The following is a 20755-nucleotide window of genomic DNA, read 5'->3' on the forward strand; positions in this document are numbered from 1 at the left end:
GCATGAGCTTAATGAGTGAGGAGCAACATGCCATTGTGACGTGTAGTTGAGTTTCCACTCTGGTTGGCATTTTTCTCTCCTGTAAGAAAGATGTGAAAGCATTGTACTAAGTGCAGAAAAGCTACAGGAATAAGGATCTTTGGTTGTGAAGATAGATTGGAAATGTTAAGACTATTTTCCTTTTGGAAAAGGAGGTTGAGAGATAATTTGATTGGACTGGTCCAAATCATTATAGAGAGGTGATAACCTAGTGGTATTATTGCTGGGCTATTAATCCAGTGACCCAGATAATGTTTTGGGGACCCAGGTTCAAATCTAAAATATATTATCTTCATTAAGATTTTTTTAAATATCTGGAATGAAAAGTCTAATGATGACCACAAAACTATTGCCGATTGTCAAGAAAACCCATCCCATTCACAAAGCTCCGCAAGGGAAGGAAATTACAATTCTTACCTGGTCTGGCCTACATGTGGCTCCTGACCTACAGCAATGTTGTTGGCTCTTAACTGCCCTCTGTGGCAATTTGGGATGGGCAGTAAATGCTGGCATAGCCAGCGATATCCTCATCCTGTGAATGAATTGAAAAAACAATCATGAGAGGTCTAGTTAGAACCGATGGTCCCACTCATAAAAGGATCAAGAACAAGCGAGGACAGATGGAAAGTCATTAGTTTATAAATTATGTGAGGTATATAAGAGAGTATATTTTCCCCTGTGGAGCAATCTAGGACAAAAGGGCATATTTTAGGATAAGGTAGGGCAGATTTAAAACAGTGATGAGGATGAATCACTGCTTCAAAGGGTCATGAGTCCGTGGAATTCACTGACCCAGAGTACTGCGGATGTCAGGACACTGAGTATACCTAAAGAGGAGATAGACAGCTTTTCAATTAGTATGTGGTTCAAGGTTTAAGAGGAAGGGGCAGGAAATGGAATTAAGGTCTAGGTTAGATCAGCCATAATTGTATCAAATGGCAGAGCAGGATTTTGGGGCCGAATGGCTTATTCCTGCTCTTAGTGTTTTTTTTTTAATTTATACATTCATGAAATGTTGGCATCGCTGGCTGACCAGGATTTATTCTCATGGTTTTATCTTCAAATGTAAAAGAAGCAAGTGCAATAGGAGCAAAATATATCTGAAGCAGAATGTTTAGGATATGGAATGTGCTGTGTGTGAATGTGGTGGATGCAGACTAGATTCACTCAAAACATTCAGAAGATGTTCCAGCTGAAGCTGCGCTTTATCTGCACTTCCCACAATCTAGTCTACTGCATTTGCTGCTTACAGTGTGGTCTCCTCTATGTTGGGAAACAAAGCACAAACTGGGTGATCACATTGCACAACACCAACACCCTGTCTTAAAAATGACCCTGAGCTTCCAGTTGCCTGTCATTTCAACACACAACCATGTGTGGGCAACATCTCTGTCTCAGCTTGCTGCAGTGCTCCAGTGAGGCTCAGCATGAACTGGAAGAACAACAACTCATTTTCTGCTTGGGAACTCTGCAGGCTTCTGTACTCAATATGTGGGGCTTGAGATGCCTTCTCTTTCTACCATCTCCTTACCCCAATATCCACACACTAGGCCTTGTCGTCACTTGGGCTGCGATCACAAACTGTTCATTGTTAGCCACTAATGGTCCCTAATAGCAGCTATTTGTTTTTCTAGACTGACCATTACCTATTCCTTTCCCTGTCCAACTGTTTTCTTCTCTTTCTCTAGGCTCCTTTACCACCGACCATTTACTCCTTCCCCCTCTCCTCACCATTCTTTAACATGTAAACCAACTTTTCATAGCTACCATCAGTTCTGAAGAAGGGTCACTGGACCTGAAACAATAACTATATTTTCTGTCCGCAGATGCTGTCAGACCTGCTGTGCTCTTCCAGAAATTTCTATTTTGTTTCTAATTTCCAGCATCCACAGTTGTTTGTATCTTTTTAATTCAAAAGAGGACCAACTTTTTCATCAAAAAAGGAACAATGTGCCGGGCTCCAATGGAATCAAGGGCTATGGGGAAAAGACAGGCAAGTGGCATTGAGAATTATCAGATCAGCCATGATCTCACTGAATTGCAGAGCAGGCTCAATGGGCTGAATGGCCTACTTCTGATTCTACAACTCAAAGTTCTGGGGAGAAGGCAGGAAAGTTGCATTCAGTGCATTGTTCGTGTGGACAAGATGGGCTGAACAGCCTCTTTCTACACTGCAGCAACTCCATGATTCAGAATATCTTAGTCTGGAAACACACTTCTCACTAGTGCAACTGATTGTGAGAAAGTAATAGGAGTAACCTGGCCTGTTCCTTGCTGGGTTTTACTAGAGGCACCCTACTCCAATTCATTTGGTATTTTCCTGCTCCATGTTTCTGAACCTCAAAATCAGCGCTGAGCCATTGTGTTTGAAATAAGTTCTTATCGTCGATGAGAGATGGTAAGGCACTTGAGTCAATTTCCAGTTTGAGCATTTGGGCGTGCCTTTCTCTGGGGTCTGAGTGGATGGGGGTGGTGTTGAGGGGCGGTGTCCCCCCAATGGAGGTTCTGCTGGGCACACTGTGAACTTAGATCAACTGCCACAAAGATCGTTAATTAGAGCATTTCAGAAAATTAGCCGAAGGCCCAACGATGAGATAATTTTAATGCAGCAAGATGTTTCTCTTTGTTCACTTGTGGAATGTGGGCACCACTGGCTGGGTGAGCAATTATTTCCCACCCTTCGTTGCCCTTGAGAAAGTAGTGGTGAGCTGCCTTCTCAATCTGCAGCAGACCGTGTGCTGTAGGTTGAATCACAATGCCCTAAGGGAGGGCGTTGCAGGATTTTGACCCAGTAACAGTGGAGGAATGGTAATATATTACCAAGCCCATGGTTTGGTGGGGAAATCACGAGTGGTGGTGTTCCTAAGTGTCTGCTGCCCAGATGGAAGTAGACAGAGGTTTGGAAGGTGCAGTTTAAGGATTTTTGGTGAATTTCTGCAGTGCAACGTGAAGATAGTACACACAGCTGCTACTGAGTGTGAGTGGTGGAGGGTGTAGATGTGGTACCGAACAAGTGGTCTGCTTTGTCGTGGATGGTGTCACACTTCCTGAGAGTTGTTGGAGCTGCACCCATCAAGTGAGGAGCATTCCATCATATTCCTGACTTGTGCATTGTAGATGGCAGACAGGTTTTGGGGAGTCAGGAGGAGAGTTACTCATCACACTACTCCTGGCCTCTGATCTGGTTTTGTAGCCATTGTATTCACATGGTGAGTTCAGTTGAGTTTCTGTTCAATGGGAATCCCAAGATATTGATAGTGGGGGATTCAGTGATTGTAACACCATTGAATATCAAGGGGCAGTGGCTAGATTGTCCCTTATTGGAAATGGTCATAGCCTGGCATTTGTGTGCCATGTACGTTACTTGCCACTTTTCAGGTCAAGCCTGGATATTTTCCCTATCTTGTTGCATTTGAACGTGCGCTGTTTCAGTATATGAGGAGTCATGAATGGTACTGAATAGTCTGCAGTCATTAGAGAACATCTCCACTTCTGACCATAAGAGGGAGGGAAGTTTACAATCTGGAATGCATAGAATGAAATGTAGACTTAGCTGCAAGTCTTGAAAGGAAAATGGCTTGATACCTGAAAGGAAAATGGCTTGATACCAGAAAGGGATAAATTTGCAGGACTGTCGGGAATGGGGCTCTTTCAAAATGAACAGTATAGAAGCAATGGGCTTAACAGCTACCACCTGTGGAATGTGATACTTTTAAACCCCTACCGCCAGCCCTGAAAATAAATCAGACCTTTATGGCAAAAACCATAAATGAGGGCATTTTCCTCAGCATCGAGAGATGTAGCACTTCACATGAAACTAGAAAGCAATTATCAAGTCTCAACAGTAAACTTCACAATGAAAAACATGCAGACAGCCAGCATGGATTTATGCATGGAAAGTCATGTCTGACAAATCTTTCAGAGTTTTTCAAAGCGGTGACCAAGAGTATGGATGAGGTTAGGGCAGTGGATAATGTCTATATGGGCTTCAGTAAGGTCTATGACAAGGTCTCGCATGGCAGGCTAGCCATGAAGGTTATGTTGTGTGGGATCCAGGGAGCACTAGCTAATTGGATTCAAACTTGGCTCAATAGCAGAAAGTTGAGGGTGATGGTTGAAGGTTGTCTCTCGGACTGGAGGCCTGTGACTAGTGGTGTGCCACAGGGGTCGATGCTGGAACTTTTGTAGTTTATTATTTCCATGAATGATCTGGATGTGAATGTGCAAGGCACAATTAGTAAGTTTGCGGATGATACAAAATTAGGAGTTATCGTTGTCAGCGAGGAATGTTATCAAAAATTACAGATGGATCTTGATCAGATGGGGAAGTGGGCTGAGGATTGGGAAATGCAATTCAATACAGATAAGTGTGAGGTGTTGCACTTTGGAAAGTCAAACCAAGGTAGGACTTGTACAGTAAACGGTAAGGTCCTGAGGAGTGTCGTAGAACAGAGTACAAGTCCAAATTTCATTGAAAGCAGCATCACAGGTAGACAGGGTGGTGAAGAAGGCATTTAGCATGCAGGACTTCATAGGTCGAGGAATTGAGTACAGGGGTTGGGACATTATGTTACAGTTGAATATGTCATTGGTGAGGCCGCACTTGGAGAATTGTGTACAGTTTTTGTCACCCTGTTATAGGATAGACATAGTTAAACAGGAAAGTACACAAAGGAGATTTACGAGGATGTGGCCTTAGTTATATGGTGAGGTTGGCCAGGATAGAACTTTATTCCATAGAATGTAAGAAAATCAGGGGTGACATTATTGGTGTGAGTAAAATCATGAGGGGCATAGATAGGATGAATGCATATAGTCTTTTCCCCAGAGATGAGGAACTGAAAACGAGAGCACATTGGTTTAAGGTGAGAGGGGAAAGATTTAAGAAGGACCTGAAGGGCAACTTCTTCAAGTGCAGAGTGGTGCGTATATGGCATAGGCTGCCAGAGAAAGTGGTTGAGGCAGGTACAATAGCAACATTTAAAAAAAAACGTTTGGATCGGTACGTGGATAGGAAGAGTTTAGAGGGATATGGACTAAATGTGGGCAATTGGAGCTGGCTGAGTGGGCACCATGGTCAGCATGGACCAGTTTGGGCCAAAAGGCCTGTTTCCTTGCTGTATTGCTCTATGGCTCTAGAATCAAACATTGCCACAGGAAGAAACTAGAATCATGAACATCACAGTAAGAACCAAGGAGTTGTTCGTGACTGAGTTTGCGCAATATGAAGGCATTCCTCGTTCACTAAGTGATTCCTATTTAACAATCCAATTCTTCCCCAATGACTATTGAAGATCAAGTTGAAAATTGATCCTAAAGCTTCTTTTGATCTTCAACAGATAAGGTTTCGTTTTGTCTGTTTCCTTTGTCCAGTATCTGCTTCCTTCCATCCCTTCTCAACAGTGTCATTGCTCCTTCTTTGTGACCGGCTCGACATTTCTACACCAGTTCAAATCTTAGAACATAGAACATAGAACATAGAACAGTACAGCACAGAACAGGCCCTTCAGCCCACAATGTTGTGCCGACCATTGATCCTCATGTATGCACCCTCAAATTTCTGTGACCATATACATGTCCAGCAGTCTCTTAAATGACCCCAATGACCTTGCTTCCACAACTGCTGCTGGCAACGCATTCCATGCTCTCACAACTCTCTGCGTAAAGAACCTGCCTCTGACATCCCCTCTATACTTTCCACCAACCAGCTTAAAACTATGACCCCTCGTGCTAGCCATTTCTGCCCTGGGAAATAGTCTCTGGCTATCAACTCTATCTATGCCTCTCATTATCTTGTATACCTCAATTAGGTCCCCTCTCCTCCTCCTTTTCTCCAATGAAAAAAGTCCAAGCTCAGTCAACCTCTCTTCATAAGATAAGCCCTCCAGTCCAGGCAGCATCCTGGTAAACCTTCTCTGAACCCTCTCCAAAGCATCCACATCTTTCCTATAATAGGGCGCCCAGAACTGGACGCAGTATTCCAAGTGCGGTCTAACCAAAGTTTTATAGAGCTGCAACAAGATCTCACGACTCTTAAACTCAATCCCCCTGTTAATGAAAGCCAAAACACCATATGCTTTCTTAACAACCCTGTCCACTTGGGTGGCCATTTTAAGGGATCTATGTATCTGCACACCAAGATCCCTCTGTTCCTACATGCTGCCAAGAATCCTATCCTTAATCCTGTACTCAGCTTTCAAATTCGACCTTCCAAAATGCATCACCTCGCATTTATCCAGGTTGAACTCCATCTGCCACCTCTCAGCCCATCTCTGCATCCTGTCAATGTCCCGCTGCAGCCTACAACAGCCCTCTACACTGTCAACGACACCTCCGACCTTTGTGTCGTCTGCAAACTTGCTGACCCATCCTTCAATTCTCTCGTCCAAGTCATTAATAAATCTTGTAGCTTCTTCCCTGCTCACCTTCTTTAGCAAAATTCCTGGAATTCTGTCTCCTTAAGGTCTGCTTTCCTGAACCTTTCACATGAAAAATATGCCTTGGTTTTTCTTGTAAAATGTTCCCTTTGAGTATATTACCTAAGCAGCCATTCAGAACAATGCATGCATTTAATGGCATGCAAATGGATTTGCTGCAGATAGACTGGCGCAGAAAACTTTTAGCTTTTACATTAGTATTGCTCCATGATGAGCCATCAGAACTGAATCATTCATCTTACAAAGTAAACCTCCCAAGGCCTTTAACCCACAATTATCAGATGAGATTTTACACCAAGACTCACCAGGTGCTATTAGGGCAAATCGACAAAGGATTGAGTTTTAAGAAGTGACTTTCATTGGGACGAGAGTGAGAGGGATAAAGAGGCAGGGAGGTTTAGAGAGGGAAATCCAAAGTTTAGGTGCCTGTAAGAGAAGAGAAAGTGATTGGTGGATGTAATTTTTGGACCAGGTCTCATTGACTATGACATCCCTGTTTGGGGCTCTTAACCTGGGTCAATCAGGGAGCCCTGGTTGACAGACATAAACAGGAGGCTCAGAAGGTCTCCTCAGCCTAAGGATCGGCTTTGGACTGGCTGCTGTACACATTTTAATAAGAGGTGACTTGGTGATGGGATACCAGCCTCTGTGCTGTTATTTCAGTGGAAGAATTAAAATCAAGGATGTTCAAGAAGTCAGATATGGTAGATTAGATTCCCTACAGTGTGAAAACAGGCCCTTTGGCCCCACAAGCCCACACTGCCCCTTGAAACATCCCACACAGACCTATTCCCCTATAACGCACATACACCTGAACACTGGGCAATTTAGCATGGCCAATTCACTTAACCTGCACATCTTTGGACTGTGGGAGGAAACCGGAGCACCCAGAGGAAACCCACACAGATACAGGGAGAATGTACAAACTCCACACGGACAGTCACCCGAGGCTGGAATTGAACCTGGATCCCTGGTGCTGTGAGGCTGCAGTGTTAACCACTGAGCCACCGTGCCACCCATTATCTGAGAGGGTTGTGAGGCTGGTGGCTAATACACTGTTAACCATAATGAGGTCATAAAGATATTTGTAAAACAAGTGGAAAATGTTATCATTGAGGCATTACTAGGGTGGGAGTAAGTCAAAGCCTATGAGCACAGGGTTGACAGGTGAATGAGACTTGGTGTGAGTTGGGACGAGAGTAATAGATGAAGAAAACAGCACAGTGTGCTGGAGAAACTTAGCCACTTGGGCAGCATTAATGGAGAGAGAAACAGAGTTATGAAAGACGACTGAAAATGTTTTATTTTAATATTTTTGACAGAGGCAAAGGCCTCTGATAATGGTGGAGAAAGAGACAAAAAAAATTGGATTTGAAATATTGGTGTAAATGAAGATGCGAAAGTATGGGAATGGGTCATCTGTACTCAGAGCAATGTAAACATAAGAAAGAAACATGAGAAGGCTGGGCGGGACGGGGGAGAGACAAAATGGAAGAAAAGTGGATAACAAGCATAATGTAACCAATTTCTGAAGTTATGGGATTCTGTGGAGAGACCTTGAGGCTGTAAAGTGCTGAAGTGGAAAATGAGGTGTCGTTTCTCCCACTTACATTGTGCTTCATTGGAACACTGCAGCAAGTCCAGGGCAGGCTACCCCAAGATGTTCGGTAGGTAAGTTAGCAGGCACTAATATATAAATGGTGAAGAATAATATCGTAATGAAGATTAGGAAATTTGTCAGCAATATTAGCATAGCAAAAATGATTAAGATTGCCAAATAACCAACTGCTAAGTTAACAATATTCAGTGACCCTGTTTCCATCCCTCTCCAGGGAAGAATGTTCCACAGATCTCTTTGACTTTCTATCTCTCCGCCTGAGAGAACTGAAAAGCCATTCTCTTCATCTCCAACTTGAATGGGAGATGCTTATTTTCAAAGAGTATCCCATAGTTCCAATCTGTTCCTGAAGGGAAAGCACCCTCTCAGCATCCACCCTGTCAAGTCTCAGATTTGATATGTCTTAGAAGAGCACCTCTCATTAAATGTCAATCATTAACCCATCAAAGTCTGCCTAACAGTGTGAGTCCATCTTCCCTAAAATGAGTCAAATGAACCCTCTCTAAACTGCTTTGAATACAATGACATCCTTTCTTTAATAAAGAGACCAAAACCATTGAGCTGAATTAGCTTTCTTGGCACGTGTACTCAGTTAAGTACAGCAAAAAGTTTATAAGTCAGCTAGATTTGAGTTAAGTGAAAGTTTAACCACAGAAAGCAATTGTAATACTTTGAAGTATAGTGCATTTAAAAGTTCAGGGTCATGTTTAAAGCAGTTAATGGTTAGAAACAGCAATGGGATTTTTCAGGAAGTGTTGCTGGACCCCAACCGTTAACTCTGCTTTCTCTTCACAGATTCTGCCATACCTGCTGAGCTTTTCCAACAATTTCTGTTTTTGTTTGTGATGGGGTTGTTGAGCTGAGATAAGGCTTTTACAAACATGTAGCAGTGGCAGTCCAGAGGAATTATTTGTTTCAAAAATTAGAACTCAGTTAATTTAAAGCATTCAGTGGACTCTTAAAAGGCCATAAAACCATAATCAATTCCTCAGATCAAAAAGGAAATTATAAGTGAGGCACATTTAAACTAAAAATAGAATTAAGGGTGACTCAGAGCTGAGTGGAGATGAGTGGAGCCCATGAAAGTTCTCTGGTTTCAATTTATTCTTGTGTTTGGTAGGAGAGGAGTGAATTGCAATTTGAAACTAAGAGAGTGCCGAAGAAGAAGATCAAAGCTGTTGGCAAAGTCCAGGTGACTGGGGCTCAGGAGAAGTCACAGGGAATGGTGGCTTCATGCCTTGGGAAGTGGTTAGGGAGAAAAAGAAGCCTTGGGCACCTTTGATAGTTTAGTGCAGCAAAGATTGGGGTGAAGGAGTTTACGCCTGGTGTATCTGAGAAAGATTAGAGTTTAGAGAAGCTCAGTGGCAGCCCTGTTGAGGATAACTGTTTGATAAAACTAAAATTCTGCAGATGATTGAATACAAGAGGGCAGTCCCAGGAATTTTGGAGAATGTGGTCTCATGAGAAGAGACTGAACTACCATGACATGAGTATTAAATGAAGTGGTCTGAATGAAGCAGAGCCTTTGAGAGGCTGAGGTCTTCAAAAATGAAGATTTGGAATTCCTTTATGAAGGTGACAGAATCTTGATGAGGTTTAGTGATGCGCAGTGTCACTAATGACTGGGCAAGATCCATCTTGACCATGTTAACTATTTAAAGTGCAGTCTGTGTGGGATGTTCAATGACCATAAGTTATCATTTAATTTAAGTTTCTCATGAATATTAGACTCTAAGCTACATATTCAGTGTAAAGGTAAAGTTGTCATAGTCCTGCCAGACCACTGCTTTTTAAAATTTATTTTGTAGGGGGTTGCTAGCTCGCCAACTTTTATTGCTAGTTCCTAGGTGCCTTTGTGAAAGTGGCGATGAGCTGCTTTCTTGAACTGCTGCAGTCTTCCTGCTGTGGGTTGACCCACAATGCCATTAGGGAAGGAATTCCAGGATTTTGACCAAGCGGCAACAAGGAATAGTGGTATATTTCCAAGTCAGGTGAATGGCATGGAGGGGAACTTGAAAGTGGTGATGTTAGGTTCTGCTGCTCTTGCCCTTCTACATGGAAATGGCCATGGGTTTAGAAGGTGCTGTCTAAGGATCTTTGGTGAGCTTCTGCAGTGCATCTTGGCAATAAGTCACAATGCTATGACTGAACATCGGTGGTGGTGGAGGAAGTGGATGAATAGCTGCTCTCATTAGAGAGATAATCCATGGTGGGTCACAACACCTTAGGCAAATGAGGGATGTTTGAGAAAGCGAGTCCTTCATTGTAACCTCAGCTAGTGTGGGAATTGAGCCAGTGCTGTTGACATCACAAACAGGATGTCCAGATCAACTGAGCTCACAAGCCCCCTATATGTAGTGCATATGGTTTAGTATCATCATCTTACCGGTTCTCGGTATGTATTTACTTGGTTGTTTCTTCAAGTTTACATAGTTTCTCATCCATCATTGGAACACTAGTACTCATTTTCTTTCTGAGATAGCAAGAACTGCAGATGCTGGAGTCAGTGTCAACACAATATGGAGCTGGAATAACACAGCAGGTCGGGCAGCATCAGAGGAGCAGGAAAGTTAACGTTTTAGGTCAGGACCCTTCATCAGGACTGGCCTCACAGCTCCACATTGTGTTGACTCATTTTCTTTCCCTTGACTCTCCCATGTATTTTATCATTTAAAACATCATGTTCTCTCAAGACAGAGAAAATCTCTGTCTTTCAAATCACTTGCTGTATTTGCAAACTAACATTCTGAGATTCATGTACCAGGGCACCCAGGTCTCTCTGCATGACCAATTTCTGTAATCTCTCTCCATCTGTTAAAAAGATAACATCAAAGAAACATTTAAATACATTGCCATTTTTCTATTCTTGCATAGAACAAATAGCAAATACATTGTTAAGCAGACAAAATCTGAGGAGCTCCAGAAACAAAGGTATCTTAAAGTTTCAGATGATATCAAGCTGAGAAAGGAATGCCACAGTAAAGAAGACCCCTCAGGTGATGTGTTGTACAGGATGTTGGTAAGGTCACTTTTGGAGTAACGTGTACGGTTCTGGCTGCCCTGCTATGGGAAGGGTATCATTAAATTGCAGTGGGTTTAGAAAAGATTTACCAGGATGTTGTGGGGACTGTGGGATTTGAGCTATAAGGAGAGGCTGGATAGGCTGGGGTATTTTCCACTAAGAGCGTAGGAGGCTGAGGGCGTGGTCTTGTAGAGGTTTATTAAATCATGAGAGATAGAGATAAGGTGAACAGCAAAAGTCTTTTCAATGGGGTGGGGAAATCCAAAGCTAGGCGTCATATTTTTAAGATGAGAGGAGAAAGATTTTAAAGTAACCTGAGGGGCAACTTTTTTACACAGCGGGTGGTTGAACTGCCAGATGGGTTGGTAGATGCAGATATAGCTACAGCATTTACAAGAAATTTGGATATGTTCATGAATAGGAAAGGTTTAGAGGGATATGAACCAAACACAGGAAAATGGGACTAGCTTAGTTTGGGAAACTTGGTTGGCATGGATGAGTTGGACAGAAGGGCTTGTTTCTGTGCTGTATGACTCTATGATTCTATAACTCTGTAACAGTAGCACATGAGAACTGATGGAAGCCAATATGACTTGCAGCAATCACATGTACAATAAGTTCTTGTGGGCTGAGTTATTTTAGCTCCCAGCTGATGAGTTGGCATCTAAGTATCAGAGGCTGTGATTCATGAAGAGAGAAGGCAGCATATTCTAGGAAGCAGTGACATCCTTCGGCTTGGTACTTCAGATCTGTTCCATGGTTAGGGAACAGAGAGTGCAACTATGAATGGGGCCAGTATTGAGATCCAGATGGCAGCAGTGGAGAAGTTTCAGCCCTGGCAATAGTCCAACAGGTCTTGTAACTTGTGGGGATGAGCTCAGGGATTCAGAGAGAATAAATAAACTGACTATGGCATCATGGAATGGGGAGCCATTCAAGTGGGAGAGATGAAAAGGAACGTAGTTTTCGCAGTAAGCAATACAGCTGTGTCAGGACACATACTGTTCTCTGCCAACTGCAGCATGAGCTCTGCTGTGTGTCTGCCAGTGTTATAAATGGTATATGCATTCAGATTAAAAAGCCTTCAAGTCCCACTTGTTAGCCAGTTTTCTTTCTTGTCACCTTGCTGACTGGAGTATTTTCTTGTATCCATACATTGTCATATCCTGTTCTTTCCTGGTTATCGTCACCTGCATTGTTAGCCTCAGCTGTTACCTTGTCATTTGTGGATTACCTTCCTAAATCTTCCTTCGTGTGAACCACCTCCTACTTCCATTCTGTTCTGGAACAAGAGTTCCAGGCATCTGCTCAGTATGGGAGACAAGTTTGGTTTCGGAGGACACGGAGCCAATTCATAGAATCCCTGCAGTGCAGAAGCGGGCTATTTGGCCCATCAGGCCCATACCGAGCCACTATTGAGCATCCCAGCCAGACTCACACACCCACCCCTTCCACTTCCACTTTTATCCCTGTGACCTTGCATTTCGCATGCCTACACATCCTTGAACACTACGGGCAACTTAGCATGGCCAATCCACCTAACCTGCACATCTTTGGACTGTGGGAGGAAGCCAGGTCACCTGGAGAAAACCCACACAGAGATAGGAAAAATTTACAAACTCCACAGTCACTCGAAGGTGGAATTGAACTCAGGTCCTTGGCACTATGAGGCAGCAGAGTTAACCACTGAGCCACCATGCTACCCCATGCCAAGTTGTGTTGTCAATTGGGGTATTCAACAAAATAGGCAAACACAGAAAGAGCTTCTGCTGATCATTTATCAGCAACCAGGTACCTAAATATAAAGTACAACTGGGTAATCATCTCTGAGTTGTAACCTGAGCCACTGTGTGGCGTAAATAAAATTCGAAAAAGATTTGTGTAGTACAAAAGAATTGTTTCACAGGAGACTGTTGCGAGCACTAAGGAAACAGGGAGCTGTGCTATGTCATCAGGATCATTGATAAGGTACTTATTGCTACTTAATAAGAAGGGTCTGTGATGATGGAGGTAGTACATTAGAATAGATAGAGAATTGGCTAATTAATAGAACAGAGAGTGATGGGGTAAAGGGGGGGGGTGCATTTTTAGAATGGCAACTTGTACTGAGTAGAGTACCACAGGAGTTAGTGCTAGAGCCACAATTGTTGATGATAGTTATTAATGACTTGGATGAAGGAAGTAAATGTACAATGGCCGAGTTTGCGAATGACAGAAAGATAGGGGGAAAAGTAAGTGGTGAGGAAGGCACAACAGATAGAGCGAGTGAATGAGGACTTGGCAGATGGTAGGTAATATGGGAAAATGTGAGGTCATGGGAGGAAGAATAGAGGAGCTAAAAAGCATTGAAATGGTGAAAGCTTTTAGAAAGCTCCAGCTCAGAGGGGTTTGACAGCCCTCTACCATGAATATCAAAAAGCCAGTATCCAATTTCAGCGGGTGATAGGGAAGGAAAATAGCAGCTAATCCGCCACACACCTTACAGGGAATGCTGCTTCTGGCTGTGAGACTGGGCACAACCCAGTATGCCACCAAGGCCTCCATGTGCTTTAAAATTAGATTTCTGTAATTAAACTTGCAGGTGATGGAAGTGTGAGTTAGAGAGCGGAGGATGGTACTCAAGGTGAAATGCACTTATACATTCAAGAGGGCGTTATATAAATATTTAACAACAGAAATGATTTGGAAGAGAGAGAAAGAGCTAATATATTTTTGGAACTGGTGATGAATCACGCTGGGTCTTTCCAATTCCAATGTAATGTTTATCAACAACATTTGTTAATTTATTTTAAAGCAGTAAGAACCATTGGACAATACTTAATGTTTGACTCAACCTAATCCATCTACTCAAACCTTCATCTCCCGACTCTACCCACCTGTCAAGGCATATTCAATCAACATGCCAGAAATAGTGATACACCATCCCCTATTGAAGCCACTACTGCTGACTGTCAATGATCACCCTCCCCCATTACCCTTTTCCCTTCAACGGCTCTATCATCGCTTCTTCTTCTATATTGAGGACTTTTTTGTATACATTTATAAGATATGGGCACCACAGGCTAGACCAATATTTATTGCCCACCCCTTACTGCCTTTGAGAAGATGGTGGTTAACTGCCTTCTTGAACCACTGCAGCCCCCCAAATGCCCCCATATTATGATCCCCTCTGTACCCCAACAAGCTGCCTCCAACCCTCACAATCATGTTCACCACAGTCCCTCCTTCAGTAGTGCCACCCTCCCCAGTAATGCACGCCCACCCCCATGAGACTTTTAGTGGACAAACACTTAGAATTGATCATGACTACTCCCTTGATGACTCAGATGGACATCGAAGAATGATGCACGACAGAGCTCCTGATTGATGTCTGTATAGTCTTCCCATGCATCTCCAGATTGAGCCTACAATGCTGACCATAGCTAACTCCTGGGATTGTAGGGACATGGACCCTTTGATCATGACCACCCCATGTGACAGATTGGGCATGCTGAAGCCCCTGGACTGATATGGGAGACTGCCTTTGGCCTGCTGTGCCAGCACCCCTAACCGGTGGGGTGAGTGAGCGCTGAGAGAGCAAGGATACCTAAGATGCAGCCTGGTAAATTCATAGGACCTGTGCCTCTCCCTGTGCACAGTGTTCTGGCAGCAGCACTTTGATGTAAAATGCTGGAGAGTCCCATAGTGCAGCGTTGAAGCACAGGGCAGTGTTGTAGATGCACTAGGTTGGAGACATAGTGATGTGGTGAGGCTGGTATGTGTCAGGTGCCAAGATGGTGAGTGGAGGCAAGGTTGTTGACTGGTATCCCAGGTGGACACTTAAAGGGGCAAGCAGTGAACTGAAGTTACCGGGTATCAGCTCTGGCTTTCAAGTCAGGACTTACCACTATCTAATTTCTATCTAATGACTGGAAGAGAGGAAACTGAATATTCAAGTGGTGAGTTTAACTAATACTGAGATGTTAAAGCATGCAAATACATTCGTCACCCATCACTAAGGAGAGTCTCTTCTCGCTGATCAACACTTGCTTGGAAAATGGGACCTTTTTGCTCTCAACATCGAGAGGCTCGTTACTGGCCATCTCATGTGATTTCTCCAACTTCCTTACCATTGCCGACAACATACTGAAACTGGGAAGATTCCTCCAGCAGTAACTACTTCAGGTCCAACGTGACTCTTCCGAACCGGAAGCAAATCATCTGGTTGTCATCTCATTGTGGGCGCTTTCTGTGCATAAATTAGCTGCAATGTTTGATTTTTACATTGCGACAGCAGCTGAGCTTCAAATGTAAGGCCCTTTCAGTCCTGCGGTTGCGAAAGAAGCTATTTCAATGCAAGTTTCTCTTTTTAACTTATCCCTACCATTTTAACTCTCCACATTATAGATTTGGGGGATCAATAAGGTAACATTAATGGAAGTATTGTCACTGAATGGCTCCACTTGATATTAGAACAATCAGCAATCTTTCTCCCACACACTGACTGGAAGGTAGCTGAGCCAGTACAACTCATTATCAACAAAATAGACTATAATACAGGAATGTAACAGATGTTCCTGTTTGGCCTTCACTGTAATTTATCCTAGGTTACTTTGCAATTGACCCTCTTAACAACATAAATTTTAAGCACCTTAGTTGAAGAACCACTATTAACCTCAGCAGAGTGCTCAAACACGCCTAAACCTCTACAGGCAAGGTTAAATGTAAATCACCCACTCATTAGCCGCTAGATACATCAATACGTAAATAATGCTCGGTCCATTCTGTTAATGACTGTGCACCTGTTTTCTAACATTACAATAATTGTATCTCCATTACAACTAACAGCACATTTGTGTCCGTAATTTCTTCGGAGACTCTATTAATTCTAGCTCTACCCCACAAGTTCATTTTCATGTGCACATTTGATATGGGAGATGGTTTAAAAAGCAAATCTCACTCACCAGAGCCTCCCTTAAAGATCAAAAGATTTGCAACATCTGTTGATTCATCTTAATATTCTGGGCTTCACTTTAATGTTAGCACCTTAAAAAAATCAGGTTGTTCTAATATTAATGCTCATGCAGCTTCCTGTTTGCCTGAAATTCTTTCATCTGGAATTTTAATAGCGTCATTAACCAGTTAGTTGCTCTATTAAACAGCAAAAAAAAAACAAATTCATTAAAATCTATTGAGAGTTTACACATTGAAATCTGAAGTAGTTGATTTCAAGGTTCTTTGCTCTTAGCTCATTCATCATAATTTTTTGCACCACTTAATTTTCAGAAAGAAAATGATTGCAGCTACAGTGTGGTCTGTCACGAGACTAGTAACCGAGAGATCTGGACTAAGGCTCTCGGGTTACAGGTTCTAATCCCCCCATGGCAATTTGGGGGAATTAATGTTCAATGGAATAAATAAAACTAAAAAGAAATCATCAATAATGGCAGCTATGACTGGATTGTTGTAAAAACCAAATGGTTTTACAAATTGTTTGGGATAGGAAATCGGCCATCGTTCTCAGTCTGGCCACATGTGACTTCACATGCACAGCAAAGTGGTTGACTGTTAAATTCCATCTGAGATTACCACCTGAAGGACTCAGCTATATGCAGCAAACTTGGTGTTTTAACCAGCACCTTATGTCGATCAGCCAGCAAAAGTTGGCTAGCTCAAATACCACAAAGTTTTCTGCATGATTCTGTCCTTTTTAAATTTAGTATTTTAAATTTATTCATCGCAATGTAAATATACCTGCTGTTCAATCTGCAACAGTTGATTCAGTTTCGAGTCAATTTCTCCTGAAATACCGTGATATCCTAGTAGTTAGTTGAGGTGCCAGTGAGAAGGATGTATGCTCTACGCTAAGAAAGCAAAGTTGCATTATTGTTTCAGTGAGTTATGCTGTAAATAAAATACAACAGTAATGAGTATACCCCCTGCAGTACATTTTTATCACTTAGTGTTACAATGATTATGTGGACTTCTTGATTCTCCAGAATATTTGATCAACTGGCACACTCCTGGTCCCATAATAAAATAATATTTTAATTATATTAAATACAATAATAATAAAAGTTTGCTCGACAAAAATGCACCTCACTGTCACCTTCTCAAGAGCAGTTAGGGATAGACAAAAAATATTCACTTTTCCAGTGTCACCCAAATCCCTTGAGGAATATAAAGAAAAATGTGTGAGAATTAAATTTCCACAAGGAAAGATCAGTAAAACTTGTGAAGGATGTCTACAGAGACATTAGGAATTGCCGATGCTGGAGGATTGGAGAGAACAAGGTGTCGAGTTTGATGAACACAGCAGGCCAAGCAGCGTCAGAGCAGCAGGAAAGCTGATGTTTCGGGTCTAGACCCACCCGAAACATCAGCTTTCCTGCTCCTCTGATGCTGCTTGGCCTGCTGTGTTCATCAAGGATGTCTGCAGTTCTGATTTATTTTGTACACCTCATAACTTTTTTTTTACAACCAGTGTATGCATTTCCAACTATTACTTTTTTTATAACTGTGTTTTTTCTCCCCTCTGGGTTAGCACACGCAATCGAAATAATAGCGGAAAATATCTGCCCGGTGTCTCATTGTTGGAATTACAACACAAAAGGCAGAGGCAGTGACATCACACGTCGCCAATGTATTTGTCTTGATGACTAAAAAGTGTAATTTTTAAACAAAAGAAAACTGAAGAACTGCAAATGCTAGAAATCAGATATAAAAGCAAAAATTGCTGGAAAAGCTCACCAGGTCTGGCAGCATCTGTGGAGAGGAAGAAGAGTTAAAGTTTCAGAACCAATGAACCTTCTTCAGAACAGAGAAGCAGCTTTGGAAACTCTTTCCACAAATGCTGCCGGACCTGCTGAGATTTTCCTGCAATTTTTGTATTCTTTCATGAGAAGGCCATTACTTGTTGCCCAACCTGAAGTGTCCTTGAAATTAGAGGATTTAAGCAGTGGTAAACATTAAAGGGGTTAGTTCAGAATACCCCGAAGAAGCATGTTCCTATAATAAAGAAAAATTCTAAAGGGAGGACCCGTCACTGAAAAAGGTGAAGAACACAAGCTTAAAGGCAATGCATATAACTGCGCAAGGGTGAATGGTAGATCAGATGATTGGTCAGAACATAATAAAAAGGCAGAGAATAGCGAAAAGATTAATTAGGAGGGAAAAATTAGAAATAGAGTATGAGGCAAAGATAGCAAGGAAGGTAAACATGGATAGCGAGATGTTCTACAGATGCTTAAAAAGGAAAAGGGTAAGTAACATGAGCATTGGTCCTCTAGAGGGTCAGAATGGTAGGATGCACAGTGGCTCAGGATTTAGCACTGCTGTCTCACAGCACCATGAACCTGGGTTCAATTCCACCCTCGGGCAACTGCCTGCATGGTGTTTTCATGTTCTCCCCGCGTCCGTGCGGGTTTATTCCAGGTGCTCTGGTTTCCTCCCACAGCCCAAGGATATGCAGGCTAGGTGGATTGGCCATGGGGAATGCAGGGTTATGGGGTGGGTCTCGGTGGGATGCTCTTCAGGGGGTTGGTGTGGACTTGATGGGTCAAAAGGCCTGCTTCTGCACTTAGGGATTCTATCATAAGGAAATGACTTCTATCTTCACTACAAAGGATCCACAAAGCATTCTAGTCAGGAAGTGGAGAGGAAGGAGGAACTTGGTGAAATCACTATCAAGGGGGAGGTGGTTCTAAACATGAATATATATCGGCTGACAACAGAGGCTTGGGGACCACTTTGCAGAACACCTCCATTCGGTTCGCAGCAAACAACTACACCTCCCAGTCGCGATCCATTTCAACTCCTCCTCCCATTCCTCAGACGACATGTCCATCCTGGGCCTCCTGCAGTGCCACAATGATGCCACCTGTAGGTTGCAGGAACAGCAACTCATATTCTGCTTGGGAACCCTGCAGCCTAATGGTATCAATGTGGATTTCACAAGCTTCAAAATCTCGCCTCCCCCCACTGCATCCTAAAACCAGCCCAGATCATCCCAGCCTGCCTAACCTGTTCTTCCTCTCATCTATCCCTTCGTCCCACCTCAAGCTGCACCTCCGTTTCCCACCTACTAACCTCATCCCGCCCCTTTGACCTGTCCGTCCTTCCCGAACTGACCTATCCCCACCCTACCTCCCCACCCATACCCTCCTCTCCACCTATCTTCTCCTCTATCCATCCTCAGTGCACCTCCCCTTCTCTCCCTATTTATTTCAGAATCCTCTCCCCATCCCCCTTTTCTGATGAAGTGTCTAGGCCCGAAATGTCAGCTTTTGTACTCCTAAGATGCTGCTTGGCCTGCTGTGTTCATCCACCTTCACACTTTGTTATCTTGAATTCTCCAGCATCTGCAGTTCCCATTATCTCTGATTTCAAGTTTTTGGGTCCTTATTGATCTTCATCATTCGATCTTAAAAGAGGTTGCTAGTAAAGAAATAGATATACCACCGTTAGTTTTCAGAAACTCCGTGGATTTTGGAAACGTGTTATCAGACTGGTACAGAGTAAATATAGCCATTCTTTTAAATAGATATAGGGGAGATAGAAAACTGGAAATGCTAGGCCAATGAGGTTGATATGTGAGAAAGTGCTGGAATCACCTTTTTAGGAAGAGATAATAGCAGCACACTCTGAAAACCTGAAGGATATTGAGAAGAGTCAGCATGGCTTCATCAAAGGCAACATCCTCCTTACCCAACATTTCTTAAGGTTAAGAATAATGCATGCTGTGGATATAGAGGAGCCTGTTGATGTACTGTACTTTGGTTTCCAGAAAGCATTTGACAATTATTGCGGAAAATTAAAGCGCATAGTGTGGAAGGGAACATATCCATAATGGATTTAAAAAGTTGGATGGCTGGCAGAAACAAGAGAGTGAGTACAAATGGATTTTGGCTGATTGACAGATTGTGATGAGTGGAGCCCTGTAGGTTTCTACAGTGGAGGCCTGGACGTTTTACAATTGACTTCAAGCATTAGACGGGGGAAGTGAAAGCATGGCAGATAAATTTGTCGACAATGCCAAGATAGGTAAGTGGCAGATTTCATTCCAAAAGCGCATTAATTATTATTCTCTACAACTATCAATGTTGGAGACCATTGCTAACTAGTTTTACATCTTTTTATCATTTTATATTTTTTAATCATTGAATTTACATTCTACCAGCTGCACTGAGGCATAACCTTCAGATTACTTGACTAGTGACACTGCTGCTACATCATCGCGCCTCATCGGCAATTATCATTGCCCCATTCCTCAGCCCAATTAAACACAACAGCCCAGGTGAGTTCCTGACTGGCTGTTTGTCTTCTCTCTATTGCCCCTTTACACTTACTAACAATGACACTAGAGACTTGGCAGCACAATGATTTATTGTTCCATGATCGATTGTAACATCCAAGCCATTTGATTGAATGTACAGAAGCTAACTCATTCACAGAGAGAAGCAAGAACACAACAGTCTCAGTGTTGACTCTTGAGATGTGTTTTTGGCTGAGGACTGTGTGTAACAGTGTTTCAATGAAATTAACAGAAGGGAAATGTTGATAAGGCAGCTGAAGGACCTTGGGCTAATGGTATGGAGATTAATAAGGCTCCATCATACCATAGGGTCGAATCTTTCCTCCAGACACAGTTTCCTTGGTAAT

The sequence above is a fragment of the Stegostoma tigrinum genome, chromosome 5 (assembly GCF_030684315.1).
Source record: "Stegostoma tigrinum isolate sSteTig4 chromosome 5, sSteTig4.hap1, whole genome shotgun sequence".
Classification (NCBI taxonomy): domain Eukaryota; kingdom Metazoa; phylum Chordata; class Chondrichthyes; order Orectolobiformes; family Stegostomatidae; genus Stegostoma; species Stegostoma tigrinum.